Source organism: Poecilia reticulata, chromosome 20 (genome assembly GCF_904066995.2).
Source record: "Poecilia reticulata chromosome 20, P_reticulata-male-v2, whole genome shotgun sequence".
Taxonomy (NCBI): Eukaryota; Metazoa; Chordata; class Actinopteri; order Cyprinodontiformes; family Poeciliidae; genus Poecilia; species Poecilia reticulata.
The window spans coordinates 12051530-12071227 of record NC_088849.1 but is presented as its reverse complement, the minus strand read 5'-3'; the positions used below and the strand labels follow the sequence as shown (position 1 = coordinate 12071227).

General features: G+C 38.0%; 2 protein-coding genes across 5 annotated transcripts in view; both read right to left on the bottom strand.

The window, feature by feature from the left end:
• cntnap2a (contactin associated protein 2a) overlaps window positions 1-19698 on the bottom strand; it is a 289428-nt gene that overhangs the window by 235737 nt on the left and 33993 nt on the right. The gene's annotated exons all lie outside the window — the stretch shown is intronic.
• Window positions 9173-19698, bottom strand: part of LOC145549421 (uncharacterized) — a 63149-nt gene continuing 52623 nt past the window's right edge. The window contains exon 3 of the mRNA XM_081601738.1: window positions 9173-9776. The gene's annotated coding sequence lies outside the window, so the exon portion shown is untranslated. The remainder of the gene's footprint in view (window positions 9777-19698) is intronic.

Below are 19698 nucleotides of genomic sequence, written 5' to 3'. Positions count from 1 at the left end.
AGGTTCCTCTAGTTGTTTTATTCTTCTTCATCACAACTTGCTAATATATAGTTCATATTTGAAACTAATTGATGAAACACTTAGAAGAATTTTCAGATGACTCCCTTTTGCTTTGTAATTTGATAAAATTTGTTCATTATTTCTACTATTTTACATTGTTCTGAACGGTATTTGCAATCCTCCTGACACAATTCTTTTATCATGACAAAACAATACATTGTTACAATTACATAGAAGCATGCTTAATATCAAATTTATTTTGTAGACAGTCAAATTCAGACAAGTTCATAAAGGCAGGTAGAAAATAAAATTAACACAACAAATCCTGAGTTCAAATAAGATGTTGCATTTTAACAAACTGTAATTTTGTATCCAAATTGGGTCTGTCCTGCCATGTGACACTGTTTTCAACGTGTCCAGCGACAGTGTCTTTTCTACTTTTTACTCTAAATAATATGAATTTTCACCATCTGATTGTACATATTTTGTTTCTGGAAAATCTGTGAAATACAAATCAAAGTTTTCTAAAATGTGGAATTCAAATGCAACATAATTTGCTAAAGTTATCCTTCCCTCCGCCCCCTCAATTTTCAAGCTGAGAGGTTCAACCTGCAAAATACAGTTGAAATCATTTGGGTTTCGTTTTGCAATATATTAATGTTTTTTGGTGTCTGAAACATTAGCTGTTTAAAAAACCTCTGGAATGCAACATCACAAATCAGCAGCAGGTACTGCCCCTCACCTTGCAACCCCAGTAACACCCAGGCCATTATTTAGGAACCAAAATATAGAATATGTTGTCCTGATGTAAGTTTGTAACTAAATCGGTGATGCGCTTAGGAACATTGTCCATTTCAATCTCACTGCTATTTCTACAAATAACTAAGAGTTGGACAAAAATGACTATGGAAGCTTTGTAAACACAACATTTTGGAAGCCTTGATCGCTTTGTTCTGAAACTGAGGATGAAACTGCATACCCTACTGTGCTATGAACCAACATGGCGTCTCAGAACTTACTGTCCACATCTAAAGCTCAATTCCCACAAATCTAAGCTAAAATGCTAGCGATTAGACACATCTGAATACATACATGTTTTATCATATGCACAGTCATGAACAGCACAAATAGACTTGGGAGCACATATTAGGCTGTGATAATTATGCCACGAAGGAGCTTTAGAACCAGCAGCTTACATAACTAATTCCATGAAGGTATTGTCACTTGCCCTCCTGAAGTCACACAGTTGGAGATTTTCTTCCAGGAGTAAGATTAGATGTTTGCACAACACATGCTTGTGAATATGATGATGTGCAAATAGGCATTCTGACTAACTTGGATATGCATACTGGTATAGTGTAGAAAACTACCTCGGGCAGTCCAGAGGGGGTCCAAGTAATGAGGAAGGGAGATGGAAATCCAAGTTTGGAGAATGTGAAGCAAGAAATGATGGGAATGCAAACCTCACATAACAGTGAGACAGTGTCAAGCACCATGGAACCCTGTGTGAGTGTTTGTGGGCATCTTCAATAGATAACAGAAACATATTGGATCACAACTATATGAACACAAGTGTATATGTGCATCTTGTACTTGATACAGTGCAAGGACCATTTTCCTTATGGGACCCAAAACCTGGGTCACATAAGGAGTGCTGTTTTTGGGTCAGGTGTTCAGGACTGTAGTGTGAATTCATTTCAGGTTAAGTTTAAAGTTAGATAATGCAAAAGTCGTTGCAAAGTCCTTGTGAAGGTAGAAAGACACACTGTGTGCGTGTGTGTGTGAGAAGGGGGCGGGGGGTGCGTGTCTGTGTGTTTGTCTGTATGCATTTTGGGTCCAGTCATGTCTTTTGTAAGAGAAACTGGTTGATCTGTGAAAATAGTTTGATCAAAGAAACTTTGATCATGTAAGAACTCAGTCCAGCAGTTCCATATACTGAAAAAAAATCTTCATAGTCATTCACACACACATAAGCAATAGAATACAAAAGACAAATAACTTCAGGGGCTTCTTGTAATGGCAGCTAAATCTAATCCTGCGACAGCACGCAACTAGAGTGGAGAAAATATCTCAATGGAAATGAAGGGTTAGATTGCCACAATCAAATGTGAGGTGACTGGCAGTGAGATGAGAAACTTCGTACAAGGCCAGTAAAGTTTGTCTTTAAAATTCACAATGTGTCTGCAGACTGTTGTTTGCATCTCTGCACACAGCAGTTTTTACCTTAGAAGGGGATGACATTTTTGTACCCCATCTGGTAGATTAAGATAGTAAAGGGAACATTACTAGTACAGTTCCCTTTACCATTTTAGGAAAGGGAACCAAGGGATGGAGGAACACGGTGATGGGACAAATACCACTGTGAAATAACAAAATGCTACTTCAAAACTAAGGTGCACAAAGACGCATGGAAATATTTTAACTTTATTAATGATTGTACAGAATTAGTAACATGTTTTATCGTCATATGAGTATCATGTCAGATATGGTCATATTTCCATTCGCCATCATACATTGTTAATTTGTATGGGTCTCCAAACAGAAGCTGCGTTCATAAGTATTTATACCTGGATTACATTCACAGTAAGACAGAACAAACTCCTCATACTCTAGTCAATATAATTTTTTTTAAATGTAATTTGCTTAAAAGATTGTCGGACTAATACAATGGCTCTGTCTCTTCTCAATGGCTAGTACTGACCCTTTTTTGACCATCAGTGTTAATGATCACCTTCAGAAATGTGAATACAATCTTTGGTAAACTGGTGAGTGTATAATCCAATCTTTCACCCACTGAAAATGTTTCATGTTTCATTAGAAGGAAATTATAAGAGCAGATTCCACCAAACCTTGTAATGTTATTTTATAGCACACCACCAATGGACGACAGCACTGGAAAAATGTTCTATGGAGTACTGCACCTCTCTTCCTGGTGAATCTAATAGATAAATCTAGTTCTGGCAGATGTCTGGAGAACAGTGTTTGCCTGACTCCACTGCATCAACTATAAAGTTTACTGCAAAGGGGATTATGGTGTGTGGGCTGTTTTCCAGAAGTTATTTCCATAGCAATGGGTCCTTAATATTTCAGCAAACCAAGACTTTTGAAAAAATGTATGCTTCTTACTGTGTACGAAAGGTTTGGTGGTGGTTTTGCACCAGAGCACAACACAAGATCTATAAAGAAATGAATGAGTGAGTTTGGAGTGGAAGAACTTGACTGGGCTACACAGAGTCCTGACCTCAGCATAATAGAATGCCCTTGAAATCCACTATAAACCCTACGGATTAAGACAGATGAGCAAATACCTCTGGCAACATAGTGAACGTTCAGTGTTTAATTCAAGTCAATCTTCAGAATAAGCCTTGGGAAGTGGCAAAACAGGGGTGCTTCCATTGTCCAGAATAAATCTGCCACTGTCGGCAGAATCAGTTTATCCTGAGCAGGCTTTGAAAAGGGCGCTTAAAGCAATTTGAATAATTTGTCTAAAGAAACGTCGGCACAAGGTTGACAGACTGATTTACTGAAGCTCAGTGATTCATACACATAACTAGTGTTAAGATTTTTCATACCCAACATCAAAGGACCTTCATACTTACTTTCAATTATAATTCTACAGCCCTGCCCTGTTTTCTTTGGAAATTAGAAGAGCATGATATGTGTTTTAATATGCATGTCACATTTGTTGTTATGCAAGTGTCAATATACATAAGTCATGATTAAACTGTATGTGTTTTGTAATTGGAAAAGATAGAGGAATGAGAATTGCAAAACATCAGAGCAATAAAATCTTCAAATCAACATAGACTACTAATATAATAAGACATTTACATATTTGCCAATACAATTCTCAGAATGGTTTGCCTACCTACTCATTTTTTTAAAATCCCTGCTGCTGCTAGTCTGAAGGAGTTAAGTAGGAGAGTCACAGGGGAGGGGTGAGCTGTGAGGCGGAAGCTCAACGTGAAGACTGCAGCTATGAGGAGGAGCCGTGTGACACCTCCGAATGGCTGCCACAGGAGATTAAAGGATTTCTCAAACCAGCATGAAAGAATCAAAGCACCACCCCAGGCATACGTTTTAGATGATGTAAAGCTCAAAAAAGTTAATTTTACATGATGCTCTCCCACCCCTTTTAAAGCTGTACTATGTAAATTTAAGAAAAATATATACATCTTTTTTTTACATATTTATTGAAGCTGTCACTATGATATGACAATATGGGACATATACTCTGGGAAAAAAAATCTAGCTCCTTTGCCTTCTAAAAGTGCCATCTAGGAACAACCAGTTAGAGCCCAGGGGCGTGTCTTAGCACCGTCAATAGGACAATCTCGTGTGACGGTGCTCATCCCTCTCCTCCTCCCACATCTTGTTCACTGTTACAGTTTCAGCTTTTCCCCATCAGCAGATGCTTTTCTGCTACTTAGCCTAAAAAAAAAAGATTGCAAGTCTCTGAACCCATGTCTTCTGGTGCCTCCCAAAGTCTTTTTTAAATGAAAAAGTATATTCAGACAGCAAATTGAATAACAAAGTCAACAACAATCAAATCTATCATACACTACATATTATTGATATTATGCGTCAATGTAAGAATGTCTGATACTTCATTATCTGATGCCGCCTGAGAGCAAAATTGCCCCTTGGATGCCCGAAAGATTTAAGCTGCAGAATAATCAAAAAGAAAGGACCTCAAGAAAGGGAAACTTGCTGCAAGCAGTAAGAAAAACACAGTTGAGAACACTTTCAATTGCTTCCAATGTAAGTTGGAACGCTTACAAAATGTGCCAGCACAAACTCTAGAAGAGATACAGAGCACAACAAATCAGCATGAAGCTCCAAGAACAGTGTGTGCAACAGAGTAAAGGCTTATTGATCTCAAATCAAATGTTTAATAAGGTTATTGATTACAAATTCAGAATTGCTCTAAGTCATGCTTGTCTGCTGGTATTAATTCAGGTCAAGAAAGTGGTCTACCATTTATATTGTGTAGCAAAGACCATTTCCTTAAGCTTATTTATAGACTTCACATGTCTTCAATTCTGCACCACATCAGCAGAGTATCTCCAAGTTATTTTATAGGGATTTTGTGTAATGCAGCATTCTTTCAAAAGTAGGGCATTACTGTGAAGTGAACTCGGCAAACAAAGAAGAAATTAATCTGGTCAATTGAGTTTCAAAATGAAAATGTAAAATTGTGGACCCACATACGAAATGTTTTGCGCAAGGAAAGTGGTCAGAGTTAAAGTGCAGAGGTAAAGAACTAAATACACATCAATCCTGAAAAAGAACTAAAAAGAAAAACTACATAGCACTATATAGGGGGATGAAATTTTATCTTGCCTAAGGACAATGACCCAAAGCATATTGATAAGTTACTGGCCCAGCGTATCGGACCGAAGCCAAACAGCTGACATGCCGTCATGTGGTTGCAGGATATTCATTTTTGCAGTAGTGCCGTTTCCTGCATAAACAAACACACACGTCCAGTCACACAGTAGTTTCACTTACTGAGTGGGGTGAAAAGTTCACCAGGGATGTTGTGACAAGTGGTGGATGAAATTAAACTGAAAAAAATAATAATAATTCACTTTTTCTCAAGCAACTGCGACAATGAGAACAGATTTCGACAGTCTGTCCCAACCAGGCAGAGCCCTTTATTCTGACTGAGTGAAAATCCAGATCTAAATGGGCACACCTTTATTTCTGAGATCCAAAAATCCACTCAAACAAAACATCTGAAAGCTATAGCGAACACCATGTGATGCCCGTCTGATTTGTCGACAGACAGCAATCTTCACATAAAAATCTTGACTCAGACATAATGGCTCTGTCTCAATATTGTAAAACTATTACTCATCAGCACCTCTACACAGTCTAATAAACCACAGGGTATTTTCAAGGCCTCTTGCTTGCATAACATGAATGAATGGGCCATGTGTCCTGATGCAAGACTTTCCATTCTCACTGGTGTCCAAGTGGGTAATTGAGTGCTAATTGAGCGTATCATCAGAGAACAACAACAACAACCTAAGCAAATGGAAACGCACAACGAAACACTGCAAGCCTGTTTAACATTCATCCTGTTTGGTTTATTGTCGAATGAAGTTCAATGTCTATCATGAGCCTGTCAGTGTTTCTCCTATCAAAGTGGATATGACTAGATCAGTTTGCTGCCATCATTCACTCTTCATTCTCACACTCGCTGCTTAGTTAAATTCAGTGATCTTCATTCTTTCCATGTCTGCCATTATTCTTTTACAGTCCATCTTCCTTTTCTTAAGTTTCTTCTGTTTATTTTGCTTTGTTTCCTTTTTTGCCTCTTCCCATCTGTGTATACCAATTGCACATTGGACAAGAGAGAGCAAAAAAAAAGCAAGACAGAATGATAATTCAAGGAACAAGGGTGAGTACGACACACCGTATTTCCATCCCTCTTCTTTCTTGTAACTTTGATGGCACGACTGGATTACTCAAAATGTATGCACACCCACAGAGATCCTCAGAGACAAAAGGAAGAGAAAAAGTAAAACAAAGAAAGAAGAGGAATGGAAAGAGGGATACAAAGGAGGTCAGAAAAAGGCCTGCAGATAAGACTTACAGTTAATTTACAGTTTTTTTGACTGGGCATTTCTCTTTGGTACTGTCTAACAAACAACTCCTTTTTGTTTTATTCCCCCACCTAAATCCATCCTGCTTGCACATTTCCCACGTCTCAATATACCAATTGCTGGGGTAAAACTGCACTGGGATTTCATTCACTCTTTTCAGAAGCACCCCTAGAGTGAATTGTCATGCAAGAATTACAACTCACACGTGTTGGAAGGCAGAACACCAAAGAGATCCTGACCAAAGCCTCCCCGACTGGGGTAAAACCCTAGTAAAGTATCAGGATACTACCATTTTTCTTCCAGACGAAAATCAAACTGCCACTGTCGTAAAGGCCCTGCATGACATATCTTAGAGGTGCAGACAGTTATTTTATTACGCTATATCGTTGACAAATCTGCTCTTTGATCTGCTACAACTGAAAAAAAAAAGAGAGCACATCAGCAGTAATTCTCAAAGCTAACAGGGATGTAAATTTTCTTTACTGCATAACAGTGGATTTGACAAAATAGTTAATTTCATTTCCTTCAGGAAAATATTACAGAATTGCAGTCAGGATTTTTACGTGTCACATTAAAGATTTCTTAAAAAAACAAAAACAAAAAAAAAAACATTTAATCACCATCTTTATTTGTTTGGACATTTCTGGAAAATCTTCCAAAAGTACAAGTTAATTGGTAACTTTAGTCCATGTAGTCAAAACTTAGCAATACTACAGCTGCTTGACCTCTTTCTATGAAAAAAACAACAACCTCAATTTCACTTCAGGTTTGATATCCACATGCCAAAAAAGAAGCTATGTGAAAGACTTGGCTAATGTGTATATAAGATAAACCGCCAGACCTAAAAACTTTATTCAGAAAAACATTTCATACAAAATAAACATGTTTGTAGTGAAATCGGTAAGACTTTATTTGAAGGGGATGAATAAGACTGACATGACACTGTCATAAACACCTGTCATGAACATGAATAAGCCTTCATGAATATTTATGACTGTTGACATTATTCAAAATGTCTTTGTTATGACAACTTGACATTAATTGAGAAATCATTACTGACATAAATTTGTTATAAAAGTATTACTGATTGCACTTTAAAAATTAGGTAACTTTATGTTATTAAAGGTAAAGTTTAAACAGTAATGATTTCTTGGTTAATGTCAAGTTGTCATAACAAAGACATTATTCATGTTCTCGACAGATGTTATGTCATGTTTATGACAGTGTCAAGACAGTCTTATTCACCGCCCTTCAAATAGTGTTACCGTGAAATCTTAATAGCTAATCTTATTTAGCTAAAATGTTATCAATGTGAGAGAGAATAACACAAGTTTATGTTACTTTTGAGTGAATAATAGAATTTGATCAATTCCAGCAAATGAAAAGTATTTTGACGATGTTTTTAAGTCTGGGAGCTAAATATTTACTTTCTTAGTCAAATTTTTAGCTTTGTAATTAAATATTTAGTTTGGAACTGTGACGCTTATGGATAAAGAATAACATGGTTCATTTTCATCACCTATGACACGACTAAATAACCAAAATCATTGCTATTAATTTTTGACCGATTTTACAAGCAGCACCACATAACAGGGTGTCTAAAAACAGGCTTGTGCGCAAGGATTCCATAAGATATAGAGTTACTTGTTTTATGTGAAATGTAAAAATTCAAGAATTTGTAGCACAAACTGATCCAGTCATTGAAGAGAGTCAAACGATTCAAAGCAGGAGCTAGTCCACATCACGTTAAACCAATCCGTTGCTTAAAGCTGCGGGCCAGCAGGTGACCTGAAACTGCACTTGCCTTCTCAATGGGCTTCCACACTGACTGCAGAACCAGCTCTGCTGTGCTCATTTTCATTGCATACTATGTGCAACAACAGTTTAGCACTTCACTGAGCAAAGCACACGTAAGGCCAAGCTCCCACCTCGGTATGAAAAGTGTGTGAAACTCCACGAAGCTTGCCCAAGGCTCAAGTCAAAATTGACATTCATTGAACTTTGACCATGATGCTCTGCAGCTGATACTCGCACAGCAATCAAAGACAGGATAGCCATCCATCTGCTCGAGACTGAGCTGAAAGCTGCTGGTCGATGTGAAAGAAGAGCCCCTTTACAAAATGACACTGCTCTCTGAATTATAGGGTCACATCATAATTTTCTCTCAATGTTTTTTTTTTCTCACTTCCTCCTTGTCGTACTATATACTAGGTTTAGTTCTATTGTTGGTTTTATGAAAATGGCAGCTTTGCAGATAAAGTGTAGCTGTTAACAACTTACTATTCCGCCTCTTTGCACTATAATCCACCACTAATGAACAGAGCGGAGCGCCATCTGTGTCGTTTTCATTTCAGCTCCACAGCATTCACTGTGGACTGCTGCTACAAGCTAAGCAAATGGTGTGGATGCTCCTTTACATGGAATTTCAATAAAAACAAAATCTGTAGAAGGATTTGTATTTATCTAGAATTTGTCTGCTTTTAGCCAAATATTTAAAAAAATAATCTAGATGTAGATGTAATTGAGAAGTTTTCCTTTATCATTTAAATTTCCCATTTCACATAAAGATTTAAGAAGTAATTGATAAATATGCTAGTTGTAATTATACAGGTTTAAACTTTTACATGTTAATAGGTGACAGACTAGTGACCTGTCCAGGGTGTACCCCGCCTCTCGCCCGGTACGTTAGCTGGAGGTAGGCACCAGCAACCCTCCCGACCCCACTGAGGGACAAGGGTGTAAAGAAAATGGATGAATGGATGGATGGATGTTAATAGGCAGACATGTATTTAATGCTATTAAATTAATAGGTACGATTGTGTGTCTCTGTGCAGCAAATACATCTCATTAGATATTTCACATTTTCTGTGACTGCTTGCAAGCAACACTAATTAATCATGGCACCTGTTTAATGACAACATTCTGAATTATACTGTTGTACATAAAATATGCCAGAGAAATACATTTATCTGATGAAACCTCTTCAGTGATTAATGTGTTGCTTAGGCATATATATTCTACAGTGTCTTCAATTGTAGTAAACTATGAAAAAAAAGCTGCTAATTACACAACAAATCAGTTTTAGTGGTGCTTTTGCAGCTCGTGGTTGTTGGGCTCAAGTCGAAGGGGCTCCAAAATCCCTCTTTTCTTTGTGCCTCAGAAAATCTGTGAATGACACGAGCCAAAAGCATTCAGAAAGTGAGGAAAGATCTGAAGACTTTCTGGGCAAAGAAAGCACATTTAATTCATGAGGACAGTTCTTCAAAGTTGGGTGAAACCAACAGTATGGAAGGAGAAAAAAAAATCTGTTTTTCTCTTCTTTTTCCATAACTATTTTGTGTGTGTGTTTTTGTTTTTTTTTCCACATTTCCAATGTGAGACTGTACCACATACGCCTGCAGTGTGCAGCTGAATGTGATGGTAAACTTCAAAACTGACTTTGACAACACGTTTGGGGAAAGCAGGGCTTTGCAGGCATGTGCATGAACAGAGAGCCTGTTTTCATATGTGCGCTTCGTTGTGTACTCATAGATTTACAGTCAAATCCGCTTTGGCTCTGTAATGGCCCAGGCCCTGATTGAAGTTAGTCCTCATTAGTGAGGGAACAATTGTAATGCAGAGGTGGCTTGAATAAAAGTATTACGGCGCAATGCTTTCATTCATTCTTTATCAAGTCGGATATGAGAGGGAAAATACATAATGGTTTGAATTGCTGGAAAATTACTGCGGCGTCTTTCACTTCAAAAGACTTTGATATTCCCTTGGCCTTTCAGCTTAGATGTACTGAACTCTCTTTAGATTGAGGTTGTACATCACAGATACACTTTCCAACCCTGATTTTAGCCCCTTGCCGAGCTTAGAAGTTTCTCTCATCTTGACCTCGGTGCTCTTGGGAAAATCTGAACAGATTAAGAAAAACTGGTAGATACACTGGATGTTGAAGTTAACTTAAAATCCTGTAAAGGGCACGGAAGTTTAGTGAGCTTTTATAAATAAATCTATGCCAGACTTTATCAAACACTGTTTTCTTGAACTTGTCTCCTCAGTCCTTGCATCTGAGCTCAGACCTTAGAAATAAACCATTAAAATCCTGTTTTTAACAGACAACGTGACTGTAAAAGTGCACTTTTTTTTTAAACCAGTAAAGACATGTTCGATTAAAGAATAAGTGTCCTTGAGTAAGATAAAAGTTGTATTTTGTGGTTAGCTGCATGATATCTTGGTAAAAGAGGAAGAAATAAAATGTGATCACAGTCAGGACAACCACAAAAATAGCCAATTATCATAAGATGTAGGAAAGTAGTCAGCGCTTAATGTGCTGATACAGATATAATTATAAAGAATATGAGACGCAAATTACAAGAAACTTACACAAGTAACTTATAGCTTTACTCTAAAATTCTCCTCAGACAAAAAAGGGAAGACTTACAAGAGTTAAAGAAATATTTTTCACCTAATTCCCTGGTAAGTCCTCTATGCAATCACTGTAAAAATTAGGCATGCTCTTCCTTCAAACACATAAGTATGTTTAAGCTCAGTCTATGCTCATCAAAGCTTCGCTACAGCTGTGAATGTGGTGTTGCAAAGACTTTTGGTTAAAGCAACAAGGCATGATGCAAGCCCACTGCAAATGGGTACTAAGACTCCCTAATGCCTTGTGGTAATGAAGCAGTTGTGCCGTTAGAAACAGCATGTCTCAAAATATGGTTCAGTATGTGATCACAGAGCCTCCGAAAGAAAACAGCAAGCCTAAACTAACAGGTTATGAAAAACAAGCTTGTCTGCAGTAAAACTGGAGGTTAAAAGTACAAAACAGAGTGAGGTAGTCCCACTTTCAACGAGATAGGTTGAAACAGCAGTCTGGCTTGAAACTCTGAGGATTCATAACCCCTCCTTCCACCTTTATCTTCATCATCTCTCAATCTCTAGGTCTTTTCCTCTGTCTTATATCCGGTCGCTCCATCTGTATCTCTTCATCCCTCCCTATGTCTACATCTTAATTTATTTCCCTTTCATCCTCCAGCTTGTATTTCTCCATCTCTGGGTTTCAGCCTCAGACATCTGTTCTATTCCCCATTCCAATTAAGAGCCGTCGACAATTACCCCTTTCATTTTGTCACTCCTGGTCACAAACAGCTCCTTGCCTGCGTCTTGTGTATAGGTTGCCTTTCCTTTAAACTCTTCCGACGCTTGGAGCTTGCGCAGCACTCTCAGTGTGTGGGGACAGTTTTCGATGTGGATAAAAACATATATCAATTTTCAGGGCTTTTTTTATTCCATCCTTGAATATTTTATTGTTCATGTAATGGAGAACTCAAAGCAACAGTGTCTCCTGTGAACGTAAATAATGTACATGGCTCATTGTGCAACAGTGCTCCACGAAGCACTAGCTTCTTCCTAATGGTCCTATAGACTGAAAAGTGCTTGCAGACTATATTAATCTCCTGTGTTGTTTTCTATGTGTTTAAATAATTAAAATCTCTCTAGCTTTTTCAGCATTCTACTGCATCCTCCTCCTATGCGTCTGGTAAGACACTTAATAGCAAACCCAAACATGTCAATCATAGCTGTATATCATCATTGCTGCGGTCTAAATTTTAACTGGACGCCAATGTAACTACGTCTGTGCTGACTTTGCACAGTGTTTGAATGCTACACTATCAGCCGGAGCCCCCTGGGGAAGGAGAAGAGAGAAAATCATACCAATGAGGATGTTGAGGAGATGTAAGAATGTAATTATGAGAAAAGTATTACAAAGGGGATAAAGCAGCAGCTGAATGAGTCTTTAGTGAACAACCAAGAATCTCTCAATGGTGATGAACTCAAAAATGTGACATGCAGCAGGGAATAAATAGGCCCAAAACATAAAAGTAGCAGTGCAGCTTCTCAAACAAGTCAAACGCATTAGCAGTTTTACTTTTTTTTTCCCCCAGTGGGAGTTGTGTAGCAGTAGCTCCACATTTTCAAGCAACAGTTGCAAGAGTGGTAACTGTTAATAGACCATGTAAACACATTTTTAATGGCTAAAAAAAATAAAGAAACTTGGATGGTTTGTACAGCAATTCCTGAAAAGCAAATGCGCTACAACATATTTCCAAAAGAAGCTTAAATCAATAAATGCATGATATTAAGTCTAAGATGTCTAAAAGAACTATGGCAAAGTTTCAGAACGTTTTCAATGATTTTTTCTGTAGTATAATGTATAAATATTTTTTTTTTTCACGCAAGTAATTACTAGTGACAGACAAGATCTGTATACTATATTTTGTGCAACTGAGAAAGACAAAAAGGATTAGGAAACATATAGAAATTAAGTCAAAAAGCCTGTGGAAAAGTAAAAAAAAACAAACACTCAAACTATAATATATCTTATCAGCGTAAACCAAAAATAATGAATGAATTTCTCATTGAAACCAGCATCAATTTCTTATAGACAATTGTGACCGTGCTGTGAATCACATATTAGAGCACAGCTTGTGAAAAAGTTAAGAGAAGTTGGTGTGATGTTCATAGCAGAACAGCATGTTGACTCTGTGCATTCCTGGTCTTGATCAAGTCACTGCAACTTATCAACACGCACCATCTATATGTGCAGCTTTTTTTTTTTTTTTAAAGTGTGATGACAATTATCACACTTGGGGAATTCTCTGTCCTCCCACTTGACCTCTATTTTAACACAGAAATGCATCACCCGAGAAATAAAATAAAAAAAATTAATAATATAATTCCATCATTGATCTCTGTCAGTCTCTCAAAGAGAATTTCAACCTGTCTATCTGTATTAAAAAAAATTAAAAAAAAACATTTGCATGCTTATTTGCAATCAAAACATGTTCACATGACTCTGAATCCAAAAATCTAACAGTCATGTTCACAGTATGTGTTGCTGCGTGCATGTCGCAGTGTCTGTTGCTTCATCAGGAGAGCTGCTAAGCAAAGAGTCCCTTAGAGAGCTGAAGGGGGTATCCATGCAGCAAATTAAAACTGGTCTCTTTCACTTCAAACTGTCCATCATGGTGGATAGGTTAAAGAAAAACTCCAGCCATCTAAAAGGACAGGAGGAAAATGGACAATTGCATACATTTATTACGATGTCATGCACTTGGATCTTAGGTCCACATTCCCAAACACATGAAAACAATGATAGTGATGTTTAGCTTTTGATGATATTTTTATGTACTTCACTTTCTTCAGGCTGGTCTTATTTAAGCAACGTCTTGATTGAGAAAAGGTGTGGTACTAAATCAGTTCTGGTGTGTCTAGACACAGTGAACTTATATGTGACAAACGGCCACTTTACGTTCCAACAAGGAGGGAATAATTACTTTTCACATATGGCTTTTATGGATTTTTTTCCCCCTCCCTTTTAAAAGTTGTATTTTGTGTCTACTTGTGATGTCTTTGACAAATATGTAAATTAATTTGATGTTCTAACACCCTGAAGTATGACAGACATGCAAATAAAAAAAATAAAAATAAAGGAAATCAGGAAGGGGGCAGCTTTTCATACCACTGTACTGGTGGCTTTCCCCACAGCAGGCAGTCTTCTAATTTGGTTTGGCTTAGTTTTAGTTTGCTTTGGTCTGGCTTGTTTGTTTTTCTTGGTATTACATCATACAACACTTGATTGTTCACTCTTCCATAAGCAATTGTTTATACACTATAAATTTACTCACTCATATGTGGTATTTTAATTGCTGTCGTTTCATGACTCTAGCTGCCAAATTTCAGTTGATTTAAATAACTAAAAAAATGTAAATGGCTTTTGAAATTGGTGCGACTCATGACTATTTCTATTAGAGTTTACAACCATGTTATTGTTCCTGTTTTATAATTACGTTAAAACTACTTGTGGTTTATTAAAGTTTTTTATTTCTTAAAATGCAAAATCCATTTTGTTCAAATGTTTTGCTGCCAAGAGATTATCTAACTATGCAATATTTAAATGAAATAAAGTGAAACAAAGTAAAGAAAAGCCATTCTTTCATCATTAACACCCTCCCCCCACTGCTTTAGCCAAGTTTATTCTACGGTTGTGCCCAAGACTGCTTTTGGGAAATCAGGAAGTCAAAAAGATGGCTCTTAAAAGATAAATACTTTGTACTTTGCATTTTAAAAAGCTTTCAATTTTAATGTCAGTAACCCGTTTCCCCCCAAGCAATTTTAAAAAAGCATCCATTTGCATCCATTGCCTGTCCTGGCAGGACAAAATTGTACTTTTCCTGACTGAAGTTGTGGGCTGCACAAAATCATTCCATGGGCTGAATTCGCCCCTGGGCTGCACTTTGGACAGCAGTGTCATACATGCATCATTGTAGTGAAATTATGCAACATGGGTTTCATATATAACATTTAGCAGTTTCCACCAAAATGTTTAGGTAAACTTGGGATGTCAATTTTCTTAATGTGTTTAAACCTGACTTAACCTATTCTATACTTTTCTTTTCTAAGTTGATTTTTTTATGAACTTCTGTGTAGCTTACAATGATAAAATGATGGTAAAATTCTCCAGTGATTCCCTGAGCCTTTGTCACCGTCCACTGTGCTTCAGCTGAAGGCAAAAACAATTTCACCATGTACATAGTAAACGGGAAACTTAATGATACTTTCCCAAAAAGCTATAAAAAACATATAAAAATTAAAAAAAAACACAATACAGCTTATGTTGCACTTAATCATTGACATTCCATTTTCGTTTCATAAATACAGTAAGTTAAAGCTTTATATTAAATTAATATCTTAATGATTGATTAAAGCAATCGAGTTCTTTAAAACTAAATGTGTTGTGCTACTGCTTATTAAATCATAGGCAGCTCTTCCTGCCATGGTGCTTTTAAGTCTAGGTGTGCTTTCTTTTCATTCAGAGTAAGACCTCTTTTATAATGAGGAGCACAGCCAGAGGAGATAGCATGGCAGAGGTGGTGGGGGCTGCAGGTAATGCAGTCACCCATGAGAATAAGGTGTGGTTCCTCATTTACCCATGCTCTAATCTTGGCAGCCTTGAGAAAATCCAATACTCCTTTTCACAACATATCTCAAAACTTTTTATAATCAATAATTATCTTATTACTAGCATTTGTTCCACTAGAAATTCCCCCAGCAAAATGCTTCGTGTGACCAGTTTTCCCACCTTCAACCAACAAAAAGTCTCCACTTAGCACTTCTCCTCTGATATGCTTTGGTGCAACCTCTCCTCTCCATCTCAAATTATCTCCCTCCCTCCTGCTTTCCTTCCTTCCTCCTCCTCTATCATCGCTGTACCAGAATACTGACTCAATCATGTAGTAACCACAATAGACCATGAATACCAATTTAAGAGGAGGTAAGGGGATTCAGGGAGGAGAAAGGGTGTGGGGTCACAAATCCTGCTAAGCAACAAAATCAAGAGCGACAGAAGCTTGGCCTGGTTTCCCCTATCGGTGCTGCTGTAATTCACCTTGCGCCACCTCTATCTCGTCTGACACTACACTGTACTGCATCCTGCCGCTGCAACTCATCTTCAGTTTCCAACTCTTAATTTCTTGATTTTTTTTTCCCTTCTCCTTTGTCGCTTTTCCCGGTCTTTTCCAAATCTTTTGTCACTTATTTGTATGTAGATGGTGCTTAAAATAATTGTTTGACCTGGTGCCATTAGGTGGGAAGGGAACACAATCTGTGCCTGATGATTCTGTAGCATCTCTGCATGCCCAGCCTGTCACGCTCTGTGTGTATTTTTCACCTGATCAATATTCCAAAGGTAGGCAATAGTTCACTTTGTGTGTTGGCTGAGATATGTGTGTATATATATATATATATATATATATATATATATATATATAGGTCTCAAAAGACCACATATTTCTCTGTTCTCTGTCCTCTTATCTTTCAGTCTCTCACAAATACACATTTAGTTTAGTTGTTGCTCCACTTTCTATCCTTCCTCCCCCATAAGCTTTCCGTATCTCTCTATCCCACTTTCTGGGGGAGTGATGAGTTGACCATCTGTTGTTCAGTGAAGGCTTGAAAGGGATTGAGGAGAAGAGAGAAAGCTAGAGTGGGGGACAGCGAGTGGATCTGGGATATTGTAATTGCAGCTAATGCAGAGCTGTGCTGAGGGTAAGAGTGATGAGATGTGCGTTCCGATAGTGTCATGGCGGCTGAAGGTAGAGAGGGATTGACAATGATTGAAAGAAACACCGAGAAGGAGAAACAGAGGGAGGGAAAGGTGGCATGATATTGTCACTGCAGTAAGGCAGGCACTGGCAGGCCCTTAGTCTTTGATTTATGTCTCCGTTGCAGTGTGTTTGTGTGAGTGTGCATGTATGACGCGTGATTTATCGTTCGTTAACACTGAGGAATTAAAAATTTGTTTCCCACTGAGCACCGCACATCAATTACCACCCCACACATGGCCAGGATCTGGCTCAGTTCACCTTTAATGAGGAAGGGTGGCAAGTGTCGCGAACACACACACAAACACACCCCAGCATGTACGCACATCCACATAGCCATATGTAGCCATGTACACAGACGCACACACACAGCCTCTCGAAGTTCTGTATTCATCACTATAGAAGACATAATTCCAAGAAACTGTAACCGTAGCTTAAGTGCAACTTGCCGAAACTGAGCTTAACGTAGCTCAAGCAAGTCTTCAACTTATAATGATATGACATGAATACTAGCTTTTGCCCTTAATATGCAAAACCTGTGCCAAGAAGAAATTTCCACAAAAACGTTCAGCCTGAAAATGAATACCATCATTCATGGAGACTATTGTATATTATGTACAATTTGCTCAATATTAAACACAAGGGAAATTGCAACATTGTTTTTGTTACATAATCAGAACTCACATCAGTAAGTCAAACAATGTTAAATATTGTACATCTAGCCTCAGATTTTAAATTATGCAGGTTCAGAGTTCAACTCAGAGTCAATGAAGCTAAGATAACACAGAGAGGAAGATGAAATGAAGTGCAATTAGCATTTGCATACCTGCATCACAGAACCAATCAAAATGTCACCTACATCCATCTGCATGAAGGTTAATTGTGGGGTTTTATTGCTTTATTTATAATATTTGTTTTGTAGACTGGAGTAAATATACAGCGTAAAATTTGAATGGTTTTTAATGTCAAAAATGAGTTGCACATTTAAAATGTGCCTAATTCACACAAAGTCAACATAAATATAGGCTCAAATAAATGCTTGGCATCCTTGATATCCATCCATTAACCTGCTAGCAGAACTATGGTGGAGCATGACTTATTTCCACCAGTCACAAAACTAGTTTGGTGCGGTTTTGTGATCATCACCACTTTAGAGCATTCAATTGTTTCCAACTTTCAACCTTCTAGATATTTTCTTTTGTTTGTTTCGATTCTTTTGTTTAAAAAATCCTTTAGCTTTATTGAATACTACATAGATAGGAAACAGCAAGGAGAGGAAGGGTGCACATGCAGTAAATGGCACAAGACAGGGAATCTAGGACAACTGCCTCAACGACTACACACACTGCACAAATGAAACCTGGACAAGAAGGGCAACAATCCCAAGCACACAGCCAAACTGCATTGGAACAAATAAAGGCCAATATTCAGCATTTTAAACTAATGTATATAAAAAACAAAACAAAAACAAAAAAACATGTAATGGGGTAAGTAATACAGTCAATTTGTTTGAGCTTGAACATGATTTCACCCTCACTGATTTAGTGAAGAGTTTCTCATTCCTTCAATAAACAGTGAAAGACTGAACCTTGGGTTTTTGGAGAAGACATTGCACTTTGTGAAGTACTGCATAATTCTGGTAAAACAGGAAAGATTTTATTTTTTCTTAATTCGTACACATAAACTTTTAAGCATAGTATTAAAGAAGGAAGATTAGGCAAAACCTTAACTGAACACTTAAAAGTCATGCCAAATAAAAACAAAAGAAAATTCAGTTGCAATATTGAAAGTAATATTTAACTGAAAATTTTACACGGATGAAACTTGTAGAGGTTTCACCCATAAATGCCATAAAGTTGCTGGTAATAAATAATGAACTTTGAAGTGAATATGAAAATTGAGTGTAATGACAACAGATTTTCAATATTTCAGAGCACTTGGCAGCTTTTGTGAAACTGGTGATGTACATATGAGAGCACAAATATGTGCTTCATTCCAATGCACATTTATGCCATCTGTAATACGATCTGGGATTGGTTTATATTCTCAGATTTAGGTTCTGCAATGGTGCGTGTCCAAAAGGAGGGATCACTCGAGTATCTAAATGTTCACAATGCTCAGGCTTTCATTTCCCTTCGTTTCTGATTTATTTTTCCATGATGACAATGCCAGAGTTAACTGGCATTGTCAGGTTTTGGAGTGAACGCTGGCGCGACTTGCTGCCGCTGCTCGCCGGTTAGATTAACTTAGTTTATGGTCTTGTAACCTAATGGACTGCACTACTCAGGCTGACTAACTTTTGTCTGTTCAGCTAAATCGCCGTTTTTGACAACACTGCGTGTGTACATGGACTAGCTTCCACTCTCCTGCTCTCATCTACTACCTGAGTCTTACCTGTCGCTGCTCACCTGTCCAGGCTGCCGACTCCTCTTCTACAATGCCAACTAGCAGGATATATATCTGGGCTGTGCTTTTCTGGACTCTCCTGGCACTCTTTCAACAACCTGTTACAGGTCAGATCCAGTATTCTGCTGCTGAGCTCCTCCGGCTGCGGTTTCATCTACCTGCACTTCCCCCTGCTTCACTACTCATCTCGGATGCAACTTTCCTACCACGCCGGAAATACATCCACCGCGGGTCTCGTCGGAACTTCCAAGAGGACACGTCGAAACCCATACAATCCATCTGGTCTACCTCTCGTCGTCTCCGGCGTGCTTCCAACCGGGTTGTTGACCGCAGCGTGCTAGCTTGCCTAGCCCGGTCAGCTAACACTCCTGCAAAGTCTGATAACTCCTCTGTAAACTTCGGTCTGCTTAACATCCGCTCACTCACGGGCAAGGGACATCTCATCCAGGATCTCCTCACTGACCGTAAGTTTGACTTTCTATGCTTGACTGAGACTTGGCAACAACCTGATGACTTTTCTCAGCTCAATG